Below are 15,877 nucleotides of genomic sequence, written 5' to 3' on the forward strand. Positions count from 1 at the left end.
CATGTGAACACAAATTAAGTACCCCCAATGTGAAGGCTGTCACCTATTGTGACTCAGACACAATACTCTGTATGCCAGTTGGATTATTTAATCTTTTTGTGCGTAAGCTGTCATTAGACCTGTACTATTAGCTTTTTGAGCTGCATATGTTTTACCCTGTAAGTTGAGGTTTCTGGATCCACAACTAGGTTCTAGGAGCAATCAGGCTTCAAAACGGTCACAATTAGCGTTTCCATGGTAAGTGGGTAAGGAGCTAGCATGCCCTGATATTGCGGCTCAGATAGAATCTTTTATAGGTCCCTTTTAGTATCAAGCTGATTGGAAACAGGCATTAAATTTGCAGTCCATCTGGTAAGAAAATATTATGCCAGATTGCTTCCTTAACCCAATCTGCTTAGTTTTAGGAAAGAGCTGGAACTATGGTGTCCACCTAGAAATGTACATATCCTCAACCGACTGGAGCCCAATTGAAGGGAATGCACCGATTAGTGCAGGCATGGAAAAGGTTTTGTTCTCCCACCCAGTTGGAGCAGGTCTATGTTCCCACTGTGCACTAGGACACCACACTTACCTTGTCCCCGCTCTTGGGTTTTGGACCCTGGGACACAGTCCCTGAGCTATCTCCGTGGGATGGGATCCCTGGGGGCCATTGAATATCTCTGGGAGGAGGGCTATCCCCTGGCAGCCCAAATGCCTGAACACATTTACACCAAATTTGGCAGCAAGCTAGATCTTATTCCAGAAAGCTTGCTTTTGTGATTTGGTGCAATTCTGTTTAGTAGTTTTTGAGCAAGTAATGCTCAAAACTTTGCATATATCATGCTTCAGAGGATCCCGTGGACCCAACAGATCTCAAGCTAAGATCTGATTGGCTGCCATCACATCAGCAACGATGTAGCTGCAGCCATCTTAGTACTCAAGACTCAGTCCCGAGTCCTAGAAATAACACAAAACAGACATAAGGAGGTAGGGTAGGGCTTTGGGATTTTGTTTTTGAAAATCAAAAACATGTAAAAAAGTTTGAAAGATGGTACCATCATTTTGACTGCACTGTAGGTCAAACTTTTAATACATTGGCAGGAACTGTTAAGATGGTGGTTCCGACCAATTGATAGAGTTGCCTGCAGTGCTGGTGGACAGCTAAACATTTGCATCTAGAAGACCTGCCAAAATCTAAATCAGCCGCATAATATGTTCTTGATCAAAAGTACAGACAATTGCAATCAACTTTACCTTTACTGCATCATTTATTAATACTTCCTCTGCCTTTTTCTAAGGGCATGGCTAATCCCGGGATCGCACAACATCTGAGGCAGACAAGGTCTATAGTTTGGTACAAATTGACTACCACCTCAAACGTCATGATTGCCACTTTATCCAAACAGTCTTGGTTATTAGAGATTCAGGTAGACATTCAGATACGTCAATCACTGGCAAGGTTACAATTTTAGGGCTAACTCAACAGAAAGCAGTAGGCCCTTTACAGGTAAATTATTGAGTGTTCTACATATCACACAGACAGTAGTTGATAATGTTAACAAAGATTTTAAAACTACCATAGCTTTAACAAGGGACAATTTAAGAGCAATTATTTATTGTTTATTGTAGAGATACATTCTCTGCCAAGGATGCCATCCTTTGAGTTAATACCTGCTGATAGATTGATGTTGGCTCTCTGTAGTGCCGGCCTCTCTAGCTAGAGGACTCCCTCCACGTCGAATACTCCCAGTGCTACCATGTACATAAAACTGTTGGTCTTCGAAAATCTGGTACTAAAAGAGACATTAATCTATTCCGTGTGATATAATAAAAAAGTAAAGGTTTCCTTTAACCAACTCTAGAAAAAAACTTGTATATCAAAATCAGTGGATAAAGGTGGAGGCCCTGTCATACAGAATACCTAAGACAGTAAGCAAACTATCTCGGAACAACTATGTTTAAACTGATTTTTCTTGGCATTTGTTAATCAAACATTTGTGTAATGTCATCCATTCTGTATTTGTGTGAGGCCATATAAAGTAAAGTCAAGTCGTATTTACATTCTACTAGAATTATGCTGATTGATTTTACATTAATGTTGATGGCTATTTAACACAATGCCTTCAATCTTACATATTCAGGAATAATATTCTATTTCAACATATACTCAAAGTGGTTATTCCATTGTGGGCATGATCTTGCTTCAATGCCCATGCCTTTCTTGTCAAAAGATATACTGCCATTTGTTTATTATTATTATTTGTATATTCTTTGTATTAAAATGTGTTACACAAAAACAATAAAAACAAAACACACCACAATGCCAAATTTAGGATTTACAGGTTCTTCAGAATAGTCTTGTACAATTGTCATCAGAGTGTTACTATTGCAGTAGAGACAGCAGGGGCTGGATCAGTTCCTCACTCTCTCCCCTTCCACCGTGGCTATGCGCCTCTAGCCTGACCCATTGGGGAAGTCCCAGAGGCCGGGGTCTCACAGTCCAGCTTTTGATAGGTCTACCACCAGTGGTGGCTCCTCCGCTAAGGCAGAGGAGCGCCACCCCACTACTTCAGCAGCAAGCTGAACACAAAAGAGAAAATGATAATAACGTTACGTTATTATCATTTTCTTTTTTGTATTCAGCTGTAGTTGAAGCAGTGGCTGAGGGCTGGGTTCCCCGTATCATCTCCATCATCTTGTGTGTTTTGCTGGGTTTCCCACATCACAGGGTGAGAAGCGGTGGCAGCACCCTAAGTGTGCATGATGGTTTCCAAAATTTCTTTGGCCAACCCCCGCCTCATATACCACCCTTTCTGCCTCCATGCAGCGTGTCATGCCGATCTCCCGCTGGCTTTTCATGTGGGGCCAGCGTAGAGTATAAGCTATCTTCTGTGGAGATCCACGTCTCCCAGTATTCCCAGTAATATAAACTGTGATGTAGAGGGGGTGTCAGCATCCAAAATCCATGCAAGCTTAGCAACTACCTTCCCCCAGTATGTCTGTAATTTTGGACATGACAAAATCATGTGGAGAAAGATGCCCACATCCACCCCGCAACGCATACAGTTGGTGGTTCATGCCCTACCCATTCTGAACATTTGTGTTCTAGTGTACTACACCCTGTGAAGTACCTTGAGCTGTATAAGTCTCAGGCTGGCTTTTATTGCCACCTCCTTAGGGTGCATTAGCACTACTTCCCAGTCAATTTCCTCCATGGGACACAGGTATGTTTCCCACCTTGTTCTTAGCGAGCCAAAGTTATCTAGTCTGTTGTTGAGGAAGGTTGCGATACATTAGTGGAATAGCTTTAGTGGCCATGTCCTCCCAGAGTAGCCTATTTTCATCCTCCATTTTATCACACAGTATTCCCTCTGTATGTAGGGCATGATGCATTTGAATGTAGCAAAAGATTTGTATATCTCGCAGATCATACTCTGCCTGTGAGTCCTGAAAAGGTTTAATCTACCTTTCCCCCCATGTCTCCAAGTGTTGAGATCCCTATCAGGTCCAATAAGGATTTCCCTCCCAGAACTTGGAGATCCTTTGGTGTGTCCTGAAGGAAGTGGCCCTTAGGGGCCACCCGTGTTACTTACAACCACCTGCTATGCCTTCCCAAGAATGAGTCGGTCAGACAGTAGAGAATACAGTATATATTTTATTAGCAATACTCTGCAGAGGAGTCCGTCTTGACCTGCACCCTAAGATGTCTGCCGAGGGGCTGGCCCCCCAACAGTCTACAGTGAGTAATCATTCCTCCCGAGCAGACTCCAACCACACCTACAATGGAAAAATACCGGCCTGGGCCGAACATGAACAAAGTGGGTAAAAAGGGATGAGCTACCACCTGCTAGATGGATGTTATCGGCAATTCAAGGTTACTGTGCCGAGCCTCAGCATCTTCTAACGTGGGAGCAGAAACTACACACTTGGATAGGTATGCGAGGGCAGAGTGGCCTATTCATTAACAACAGCCTCGGACAGAAGAGAAATTAATAACGAAATACAGTGTTCTGCTGAGGCAAGCAATACGAGTAATAGGGCTTAGTCCCCTAGCCAGAGTGGGTTCATCAGGGAGGGTTACCCCTCCAACCCACATAAGTACCACCTTCTCCCCAAGAATCCAAGGTGCTTTTTTGGGGTCAAGCAAGTGGGAGTGGAATCATTTAGAGGTATCATAGGTGGGACTTATCCTCCATGATCTACCTCTCTATTCGCATAGCTGGGAAGCACCACTCGTTAACAGGCTAGAATTGGGATGCCCAGTAATATACCCTTAAATCTGGCAGGGAGATACCCCCATTATATATGTTCCTCTGAGAGTGATACACGGAGGGCCCCGTCCCAAAGTAAGGTTTGAAGCGTATTACCAACTTTATTAAGAAATTCCTCCGGTACTGCCCTCAGGGTGTTCTGGAGAACATATAGATATTTGAGTAAGGTGACCAGTTTAAAAAGAGCTACTCTTCCCATAATCGAGAGGGTAGTTGCCTCCAGTGGCCAACATCTTGCCGGAAGGTCTGTAAAAATTTCTATATTCGGTTTGAACATCCCCTGTTAAGTGGATCTAATATCTACTCCTATGTAGCAAAAGCCCTCTCTAGTAGCGGGCATCTGAGTTAGGATCACTATATCTGGGGACCACAGGCCCAGTTTGTATAATACCAATGTATCCAAGTTAATTTTGTATCCCGCGTATTTTTCAAAATTGCAAAACCCTGACAGGACTGCTGGTATATAGACAATTCGGTGAGAGAGATACAATAATATGGTGTCTGTACTAGAAGACCTTCTCTGCCTCCCAGTCGATCACCCTGAAACCCATCAGATCCCCCCTGATCATCAGCCAGCAGGCTGGGGCTCCAGGCACAGAGCAAACAGGAATAGCAAGAGGGGGCATCGCTGGTGGTTCCATCTCTCCAGTCCAAACCCCTCCGATAAGATGCCATTCATCTTGACCCATGCTTCTGGGTTGTGGTATAATATTCATACCCATCAGCAGAACGACAGGCAAATCCCATCCTGACCAGAACATGAATTAGATAGTCTCACCATAAGAAATCAAACACTTTTTCCACGTCCAGTGACACAGTCGGAAAGGCAGTTTTGCATCCCGTAGACGATTTAACCAACAGTGGGGCGGCAGAGATTTTGTCTTGGGGCCCTGCGGGGCATGAACCCAGTCTGACCCCTGTGAACCAACCCAGAAATGACCTTTGCTATTCTGGTCGTCAGGGCCATTGCTAGAATCTTTACCTCTGTGTTCAGAATGGAGAATGGCCTTTAGGAGGAACAGCTGGTGCCAGACTTTCCAGTTTTGGGCAGCACCACTAATATTGCAGTGCGTAGGTCTGGTGGGAACTCCCCACCCTCCAGGGCCCCTGTGAGCATGGAGAGAATCATAAAATTGCACCAGGATGCCATTGGGTCCCAGTGTCTTATCCAGCTGCATTAACCCCAATGCTTTAATCAATTGCTCCAAGGCGAGATCTTGGTCTTCTTTTCATAGCTTCCTGTGTCAGCTGCGGGTGGGACAATTCCACAAGGAAGGCAAGAAAGGTCTCAGTAATACTGTGCAAACTTCTCTGCTATCATCCATCCAAATCCTAGATCAATCCGGCACCTCCAACTCCCCTATCCATGGACCACTAGTTTACATCTACTAAACCCCGCCAGCAGTCTTCTGCCTTATGGCCTACTTCATGCAGTCTTTGTTGGGTAGCTAGGAACTGCTGTGTGGGCAGGTCATGAGTCAGATTGTAATACTCTTTTGTTAGGACCTCCAAGTGGTGCAGCTGCATCCCAATCCCCCGGTAGAACTCAACTCATGGTGGTCACAGTTTGGTGTTCTAGTGCAAGTACGTTCTGCTGTTTTCATCTTTTTTATGAGAGACAATGTTTTGAGCTCTGTCTCGAAGTCCCACTTTGCAGGCCTCACAGAGAATCACTGGGGAGCTCACAGAATCTTTATTTTCCCTGGAACTAAAGCTCAGAGTTAATACGGTGTTTGCTCCCATTCTCGTTATCCTGGAGGGCCCAGCTGCTCAATCGGCAATTAGGCCCCCGGGCAGCAGTTCCTGGCCTGAACTCTAGTTATAGTGGAGCGTGGTCCAAGATGCCTTTAGGCTGTTATTCTACTACTATATTATCTGGGCACTCCCTCATGGGAATGAGTGTATAATCTAGCCGAGAGAATGATCTGTGAGCCCTGAAGAAGCATGAGCATGACCACTCCCCTGGTTGCCCCATTGCAAACGAAAACTGCCCTAATGGTAACAAGTTCTGTGTAGGTGTCAGGCGTGCAGGGGGATCTGTCTATTGAGATATCCATTATCGTGTTGAAGTTCCCCTACTATCCGCGGCTGCCTTCAGCAGGATTGGGCTTACAGCCTCAAACACTTGCCTGTGAACCTTGGGGAAAGCATAAATGGTAAGCACCAGGAGTGCTTTCCAGGCTCTTGTGCACAGCATGACTACAAATCTTCCCAACGGGTTGAGCCATGTCTGCTCCACTTGGAATGTTTTTTTTGGCTAATTCTTCAACCCCTCTTCATCACCTTGTATATCCGCTGTGGGCTAATACTGCTTATTGTCCTCTGTTGAAATAGGGGCCCTTGTTTCTGGCCAGATGTGTCTCCTGGAGCAGTGCCACATCTGGAGATTGTCTCTTGAAGGTATTGTGCGACCATCCCTCTCTTAATCTTATCCAGGAGACTGTTAACATTCCACAATAGGAACGTGAGATGGGCCGCAGCCCCCATCACTTGGGGGGCCATGGAGTCTTCAGCCTCAGTAATGTTTCCCTCCTTCACTCCAGGTGGTTCAGCCTTGCTAGTCATTATTTTTGCTGGGTATAAATTGTTCTGCTTCTAAGTGTGGTAGGCACCCCCGCCCTTTTAATACTTCTGCATTGGCTAATGCCAAGTCCCCATTGCCACCTATGATGTACGGTACATTGATGCATGTTACCATGGTGGTTTGAAACATTAAGCACATTTATAGCAGCCACAACTGTGTAAACAGAACAAAACTGCCAGCATCTTGGGGTAGAACTCCACACTTCTGCCGTGGAAGTATCTGTTGCCCCATTGTATAATGCTCCCCATAGTAACTTAGGAATAAAAGAAGAACACTTCTAGGGGGATACCCCTGCGTGGCTCTTATAGTTCAGCGTATCTATTCAGGGACCGGTTCCCCCCTTCCTTGAGAGACTTTTCATCAGCGGGGTATACCCGCGGCTCCCCACCAGCTCATCACCATCTCCCCATGCCCATTGGGGGTTTCCAATGTATTGTCAATCGACCTGGTCAATGTACTGGGTCGGTTTTTGGCAGGGGTCGGCTCTGGGGGTGGGAGAGGAATTCCCATCAAATGAACGCAAGTCCATTTGGGTATCTGCCTCCTCTCTCAATATGGAGGAATCTCAGCACCTCCCCCACAGTCCAGTCCATGAGGGGCTGTCGTTGACCTTACCCATCTCCGAAAACGCTTGGCCCTGGATGATGGGGCCCTTTGCCAGGTGTCAAAGCCCCCGGAGGGCCTCCCCATTAACCCACCCGGACAGATGTGTTCTTTCCGTGGCCCATCACCAGGCGTCCTCGAAAAAAGATACTCTTTCCCTGGAAGATAATCTTTAGCAAGGCTGGATTTAGGAGCATGTATTTTATCTGCATTGCTCTCAATTTCTGTTTCACTTTAGTGACGGTCTGTGATGCTGTTGCACCACAAAGTATAGTCCTGGAAAATCATCATCCAGTTGTACTCCAGCAACACTGTTTGTTAGCGACGAGCCTCTGTAAGAGTAGCGTCCCTATCAGAAAAATTCAGAAGGCGTAGGATTACCAGCCTGGGTGGAGGCCTCTGCAGTAGTCGGGGTGCCAAGGATCTATGTGTCCTCTCAATGACAAAGCAGGGAGAGAGAGGCCTCTCAGGGACCCAATAGTGGGACCAGCGGGCATGGTATTGCTTTGGGTAATCACCCACCAGCCCCTGCGGGGTCTCACCTACCATATATTGTTCTGCCAATAGCGGCCCTCTGCATCTTCCCTTCCGCCCGCTCCAATTGCAGGGCCACAGACAGCAGTCTGACAAAATCTTCTTTGAGGAATTGCAGTTCGTCCTCAACTGACGAGACCCGTGCCTCCACTTCTGCCATCTGGTCAGTTACCTTCCAGAGGTTGGGTTGCAGGAGGGAGATGTTGGACATGGCCCTTTTTTCAGGGTCATCCCTGAATTTTTTACCTTCCTCCTGTATTTTTTCAGACCTGTTGTTGGCTGTTTTATGACTCTGGGCACTTTACCACTGCTGATCAGTGCTAAAGTGCATATGTTCTTTATTGTCAATTGGTGTATTGATTGGTGACTCCATGATTGGGTTATTTGATTTACTTTTCAGACACTAGTACAGTGCACCGTGTGTGCCCAGGGCTTGTAAATCAAATGCTGCTGGTGGGCTTGCAGCATTGGTTGTGCCACCCACAGAAGCACATTGTGCAATGTGTCTCAGGCCTGCCATTGCAGAGCCTGTGTGTGGTCTAGTACTGCCATGTCGACTTTGTAAGTGCACCCTCTTGCCAGTCCCTAAACCTTCCCTTTTCTACATATCAGACACCCCTAAAGTAGGCCCAAGGGCAGGGTGCATTGTAAGTATAAGGTAGGACATGACCTGGTGTGTGTGGCATGTCCTAATAGTGAATTACAGACATTTTCGTTTTTCACTATTGCAAGGCTACCTGTTCCCCAGAGGCCAGAATGGGCAGTTTGATTATAACATCTTATAATCCTAACTGACTCAGGGAACTAGATGGAAATTCAAGTTTACTATGCCTGAACTCAGAATGATAAAATACATCTGTTCGTGAAGTTGGTTTTAACATTCGGTGTTTGAAAATACCACTTTTAGAAAGCAGGAATTTTCTTGTCTGACTATCCATGCCTGCCTCTGCTAGGTTGTGTATTCCTTGTCTGGAGTTTGAGTGACAGGGGCTGGGGGATTTCATGAGCGCGACGCGTGGCGCGGCCGGCGGAAGGTACGTTTTTTAATTAGTACTGTTTTGTGTTTTCCCCCTCCCTTCACTACCCCTATGCCCCCCTCACCCCATCTCATCCCCTCTCACATCCCCTCTCCCCTCTCACATCCCCTCATCCCCCCCGCCCGCCTCTCCACATGGAGTAAACATCTGCCACTACTGGTACTATAGTACAAATATTTTTTTTTACATTTTCCAGTTTGTCTAGCCGCACTATTGGGTTGAAAGAGAGGTGAAAACCTTAGTAAAGAGTAACCACAGATTCTTTTCGAAATGTATTCTTCTCAGTATTTAGAGGCTTCCTACTGCTTATTATACTACAGTCAAAGCAAATGCAGTGAAATATTCTAAAAAAAAGAAGAAAAAAACGACTGTATAACCTGCCAGAAGCCCGGGGTACCCAAATATTTAAGCACCAATGGTTCACAGAGACATATATATTAAGAAGAGGATTTTTTTATTGAATTCAGAAAATTCACATTACATATTCCATGAAATGAAAATGGTGTAAAGTGGAGATTTCTAGAACTATTAACCTTAAAAATGGCGTGGCTCTTCTCAAATACTTGCAAACACATACGTCTGCCTAATTTCTTTATTACACTTAGGGCTCGATTCCGATCTGGGTCGGAAAGCTCTCCAACAGAGATAAGCCTGTCTGCTCGTGCCAAGCTACCAAGGGGGTGAGCAGGGGTTATCCAATGTACTCCCCAAGGGTCCCTATTTGGTCAAAGGTACCATTGACAACTAGAGACCCTCCGTTCTAACAGGAGACCTCCGTCCCAACCCCTTCAATGTGGGTTTTTAAAGCCAAACTAGGGTCCTTGATAGTTTGCAATATGGCACAGTTGGAGTGTATTTCGTCTCTAGGCTGGCTTCCTACCGCTCCCCTGTTGAGGTTGCTTTCTTTGCATATTTGTCTAGGGTCCCCTGTGAGGACTGCACTGCCCCACCTGCACCATGGCTGCAGGAGGCTCCCCCATCCTGGAGTCATCCAAATCCAGGCGAATCAGGCTTCTCTCATGCCTTAGCCCCCCTGTCCAAGAACTCCCCACAACTGTTCCTGGTAAGGTTTGGCACTACCCAAGGGGGAGACTCCATTACCAGCTGGCCCGCTGCACCTCTGTCACTCCAAAAGGGCGCGTGTAGCTGCTGCCTTCTTGGGGCCCTCAACTGCTCTCTGGCTGCCCCTCCTTCCACCCATCATGGGATCGTCACTGTCCTAGCAGCCTGACCCGCCCACACTTCTTGGGCCTCTTCTCTGGTGGGTTCCAACAGGGCAAGTCCCTCCACGCCGGGACCTCCGGCTCATACCTTCCCACTGATGAGAGTGAGGGTGCGGTGCTAGAACCAAAGGCTTCAGCATGGTTAGGCCACTTCACTCCGACCTGTTCACACTTCTCTGGCCTCCTCACTGGTTATCCCAAGGGGGCAAAGATGTCTCACTTCAGTCCCTTTGGTATGTTCCTCAACGGCATAAATATGAGGGGCATGGCTTCATGAACCATGAGTTCTACGGCCTTGCAGGGCTTCCCAGGCCACCAGAACTCCCAAGCTCATCCACTCCTATGCGGCCTCCATTCTCTCACCAAAGTCATGCTGCCCAGCAGTTGTCGGATTCCTGGTGAGGGATATCCCCCTCCTTTTGTTTCCAGCAGCAAGGTTGAGGAGCCGCAGCTCAGGCTTGTTGCGCCCCAGGCTGCATCCGCCCCCACCTTGGTGACTCCTCTGGCGCCCACCGCCAGGTGGGCCCAGCACCCACTTCTCTGCCCCAGTAGGGCAACCAGGGGCAGGGGGAGATCCCAGGGGGGCCAAGTCTGTCCATTCTTGCTGGTGGTCCCCCCAGATGCAGACAGAATAATCACAGCTGGAGTGCAAAGAACCTCGACCGCCATCTTCAGCTACCAAGCCATGCATCCTACTGCCATTACTAAGGATTTTTAATGTGGTGCTATCAATTCGACAGTTCCTAAACTTACAACTTTAGGGGAGCATCAGTTGGTTTTAAATATAGTTATGACTTGTATTTGACCATTTATGTCCTTGTATTAACTTGAGCAAAAGGGCGGTCAAGGCTGAGGGTCCGAGTTACAGTTATGTGGTTTTTTGATGAGGGTCTATAGTTATCTTAGGCTTTGTATTGAGCGTACTTCCTATAGATATCAGATAAACAGGGTATCACATTCCCTCATTTTGATAATGCCACTATGTAGCGCTGGCACTGGCACCCTACTGGCCTATTTAAAGCAGAAATGCAAATGTTGTGGTCCAATCCACGCACATCCCTGCTATCGCACCAAAGAACATCAACTCCTTTGTGACTGCCATTACTCCTGTTCTCCCATTTTTCATGAGCATTAGTAAATCATCAGAATATAGTAAAAACATGTGCATACTGTTCAATAACTGTAGCTAATGGTTCCATTGCCAATGCAAACAGCATTTGTGATGGCGGGCATCCCTGGCAGAGGATTCTGTGTTTTTTCACTGTTTGTAAAATTAGGCACTCAGGGGCATATTTCCAAGGGGATATAGCCACCAGAACGTCACTTTTAGTGCATTCTACAGCACACATAGAAACAGTAAATCACCAGTAAAGATGTTTTATTTGCAGGAAGGTGTCCTTTCCTGCACATAAAAATCCTCCCTGCGGCGCAGGCACCATTGCAACATAATGCAAGGGCGCCTGTGCTGGTTTCTGTGCCGTTTCTTTAGCACTAGTGCTAGCGGAAACGCAGAAGTATGCCATATTTTTGTAATTACGGCGCATGCCTGGGTTTCAAAAATGTTAGAACGCTGCGTTACCAATTTTGGAGTAACACCTCGCTCCGACAATTTATTGTAAATATCCCCCTCTGTCTGCGCTCTGGCCATCCTAATATTAATTGCTGTGTTCCTTTCAGGGATAAAACCATTTTGATCAGAGGTTGTTAGCATGGGCAATAATGTTTGTAATCTCATGACAAAGATCTTACTGAGGATTTTGTAATCACTATTCCTCATAGAGATCGTTCTTTAAAAGGTTCGGTCAGTGAGGTCTCATCTGGGTAATAGTAGTGAGACTTCCTGTGCTTCTCTCATTGATAGAGGGAGGTGACCAGATTCTAGGGCCATGGTTATCATTTGCACAAATGTCAGAATGTGCGTTTAATGTTAATGATTAAGTGCCACTTAATTGCAGCCCTCTATCAAATATATGAAAATAAATTTTTGAGTTATCCATGAATGCAGATGCAGATAGATTCTTGAATAACAATGAATTTTCATTCTTGAACAACAGGTTTCCACAGGCTTCAGTCGTAAATACTTTACCCAAGATCTACAAGAGACCTACTACTCCTCCGGGTACCCCTTTCATTTCTGGCTGCGGCTGCATACTTGAACCAGAGGGCAAATATATTAACTTATTCATAGAAGGCTTTTTGTTTGAAACCAGAAGTTACATTTTTGCAGTCTTTATATGGACAATTTTGTATATAATATCAATTCAGCCGCCATATTCACTTATGTAATCAGTTCCTAGAATATATTTTCATGAAATGAAGAAGTGAAAAAAACTTCCTCAATGAATTCTGCCAAAGGAGTAACTTATCTCAACCTACGTTTCACTCACAACTACAGTAAGGCAATCATAGATGATCTTGGACATACATAATACCTTCACAGGGTGTATTGGGCACTATTGAGTACAGTAAATCAATCAAATGTAAAGCCCTGTTACGGTATTTCAGTATTCACTCTAAAGCTTTAAATTAATATCTTCCATTTGGACGGTTTCTCTGTTTTGGACTAACAGCAAATTGAGGGACAGCAATTTCATGGAGCAGACATCATATATAAAAGACCTGGTAAGGGTTAAGGTACCTAAGAAAAATAGTGAAATGTTCACTGAAAACAGCCTGGTACTGTCCACGTGAAAACTATTTTACACCATACCCTAAGATGAGAACACACTAATATGTCTTGTTTCTAGCTTTGGCTTACTGAGAAAGAAAATTACAAAGATTATCAAAAAACACTGGCCCATACTACGAACAAATAATATAGCAACGGAGCTTCTTATGTTCACATTCAAGGAAGTTGATAACTTAAAGAACCATATTGTGCATGATAGTGACCCAAGACATTGGAGTCAGAATATCCAAGATCTCTATGGCACACCCAATGAGATAGAGCGTTTATGGACTGGTAACTACATGGCTTGATCCTTCACAGAAAAATAACAAACGACTTAGGTGCTTAATTAGAGTTTGTTTGATGAAGGTGAACCGTCAAAAATAGGGTGGCGTATCCTTCCGCCGCAATGAAATACAGTTGGTCTTATGCTGTAGAATCCATTTTGATTCCGGTTCCATTTTGTGACGCTCAGTAGTAGCAACCCTGCAAAGTACTTGCAAATGCCTGTTGGCCTCTAAGTGAACATGAACTGTCTGTAACATTGCTGTAGCCACAAGGTCTTGAGAAATGATAATGTCAACAATATATATGACAAACTGCTGCTGTGCTTCATTTGCTGATTTCATAAATCAATGCCCATGTATAGCCAAAGGTTTTATTCTAATTAAGGATTGGATAAATAATTGAAAAACCACTATTGTTTTGCCGAACAACTGACTCTCATCGGCAGTATATAATTTGCGCAATATGGATGGTAATATATCAACCACCATGTTAACTTCTGTAATTTGACAATGTCTGGCTTGATATTTAGCTCCTCGCAGCTGACGAAGACAAAGTTACACTTGGAATGTTACTGCTGAACAGTTGAAGCCGGCATGACTTGTGGGTGGGGGGCAGGCGTTGATTCGTGTAGGGTAGAGGGGTCGCGCGGGGTGAAGGGGTCAATTTTTGATAGCAAAAAAAACTACTTTTCTGCCAGCCTGGGTCCCGCGTCTTCACTGCCCCTGGCTGCTCTCCTGCCTCCAGAACAGGAAGCAAACAGGTTGGAGGCAGTCTCCCTCCCCTCTCCTAAGTCAAACACAATCCTCTAGGGAGCGTTGTGATTGGTCGGGGATGGCCTGTTCTCCATGTATTACAGCAAACAAATGATGGACGGAATGCTGACAATGCAAACATTTTCCCCCAGTTAAAAGATCTGGGTTAAATCCATCGTTCTTTTGCCCACAACGCCACCCCAGTTTGGACCCAGCCATATGCAAATCAGTCTTGACCCTGTGCCCCATGGGAACAGTCCAGACCAAACTGCCAGACCAGGTCCTCCCTGGACCGAAAACAAGCATCCTGGGACCGGTTTCAGGGTATGTCACCCTTCTTCAGCCAGGCTAGCTTGAATCCAGTAGCACAATGAGCAAGGGACCCACGTCTAGGCATACCCATCCCACTTAGGGAAAAAAGTGTTACAGCAAACAAATGATGGACGGAATGCTGACAATGCAAAAATTCTCCCAGAGTCAAAAGATCTGGGTTAAATCCATCGTTCTTTTGCCCACTACACCACCCCAGTTTGGACCGAGCCAAGTTTCCATGTAGACTGCAATGCAGCCTGCATGGAGAAGTGCAGAGTGCACATGACTGGTTTGGACAGCCCAGAGGGCCGACCAAACCAGTCATGCACACTCAGGAGTGGACAAACCACTCCTGCCCTGCCCGGGCAGCTCCACTCACCCGCCCGCCATGCAGAAAGAAACATAAAATGGTAATAACCAAAAGTTATTACCATTTTATATTTTGGCTTTCTCTCACTGCGAGAAAGCAGTGGGGCGATGCTCCTCTGCCCTAGTGGAGGAGGCGCCTGTTTTTATGATTCTAGGCTTCCACATTGCTGGTGGAGAATTGCAGCTTGATTCGTGTCCCTTAAACAACGTGCAGCCTAAGCACTATTCACGTTGATAGGCATGGACGGTCCAGTGCATTTCTTACGTAGCTAAAGAGTAGGGACATTTTCCCCCACTTTCAGAGGTCTCTGGCTGGCTCCTCCCACCTGTCACAGGTTAGTTGTTTGCAGCTCACGCTTTCACTATTTTCCAGTTTCATTTGCAGTTAGATTCTAACAATACCTTTTAGATAGCAATCTTTTTCTATTCATGTATCTTTTGTGTACATATTGCTGTATGGTATTTATTGCAGTGTTAACAGGATCAAACAAAGTCTCTCTTACTGTTTACATGCTCCAGAACTAGGATTGCTGGTGTATAAAAGCATTATGATCACATTGTTGATACTGTCTATTATCTCCTACACAGGTTGTGTCAGTGCAATAGGGAAGTGTTGGCATGTTCCACTAAGTGGTGCATCATTTTGTACATAGGTTTATGTGGTGACAAAGGGGGGTGTAGTTATGTGGTCACAAGAGGGGATGTAGCACAGTAACATGCTTTGATGGAGCTGCATTATTTTCTGAAGTAGAAACGTTTCTTGTGAGTAAAACAAAGCATGTGCATTCCTGCAGTACAAATGGTACTGTCTCAGTGTTTGTTTGTATTTAGTTTTTGAGTTGTCGTCATTAAGCTTCCTCCAGGCCCTTTCCAGGAATTTACAGATTTTGTTATCTGCCTGTAGAGACTCCTTAAACCAGGGGGCAGAGGGATGCTGTCTGAATGAGGATTTGGGTTTAGCTGGTACATTTCTATCTAAGGAGCCAGTTATTGATTGTGGCTTGATCCAGAGTGATCTTCTGGGCTAGCTGAGTAATTTATTTATTTATATGCTTATATAGCGCCAGACTCGACCCCCGTAGGGGTATCTCCGCGCTTAGATCGCCATGTGTGTCTAAAACAGAGCTCTTAGAGGTGTGAAAAGGTTTATGCTGTCAAAAACAAATGAGTTTTTAATGTCTTCCTAAAGATAGAATGATTCGGGTTTTGTCTCAGTTTGAGGGGGGAGATTGTTCCATAGGGTGGGGCCTATGTAAG

Source organism: Lissotriton helveticus, chromosome 6 (genome assembly GCF_964261635.1).
Source record: "Lissotriton helveticus chromosome 6, aLisHel1.1, whole genome shotgun sequence".
In the NCBI taxonomy this organism is placed as follows: Eukaryota; Metazoa; Chordata; class Amphibia; order Caudata; family Salamandridae; genus Lissotriton; species Lissotriton helveticus.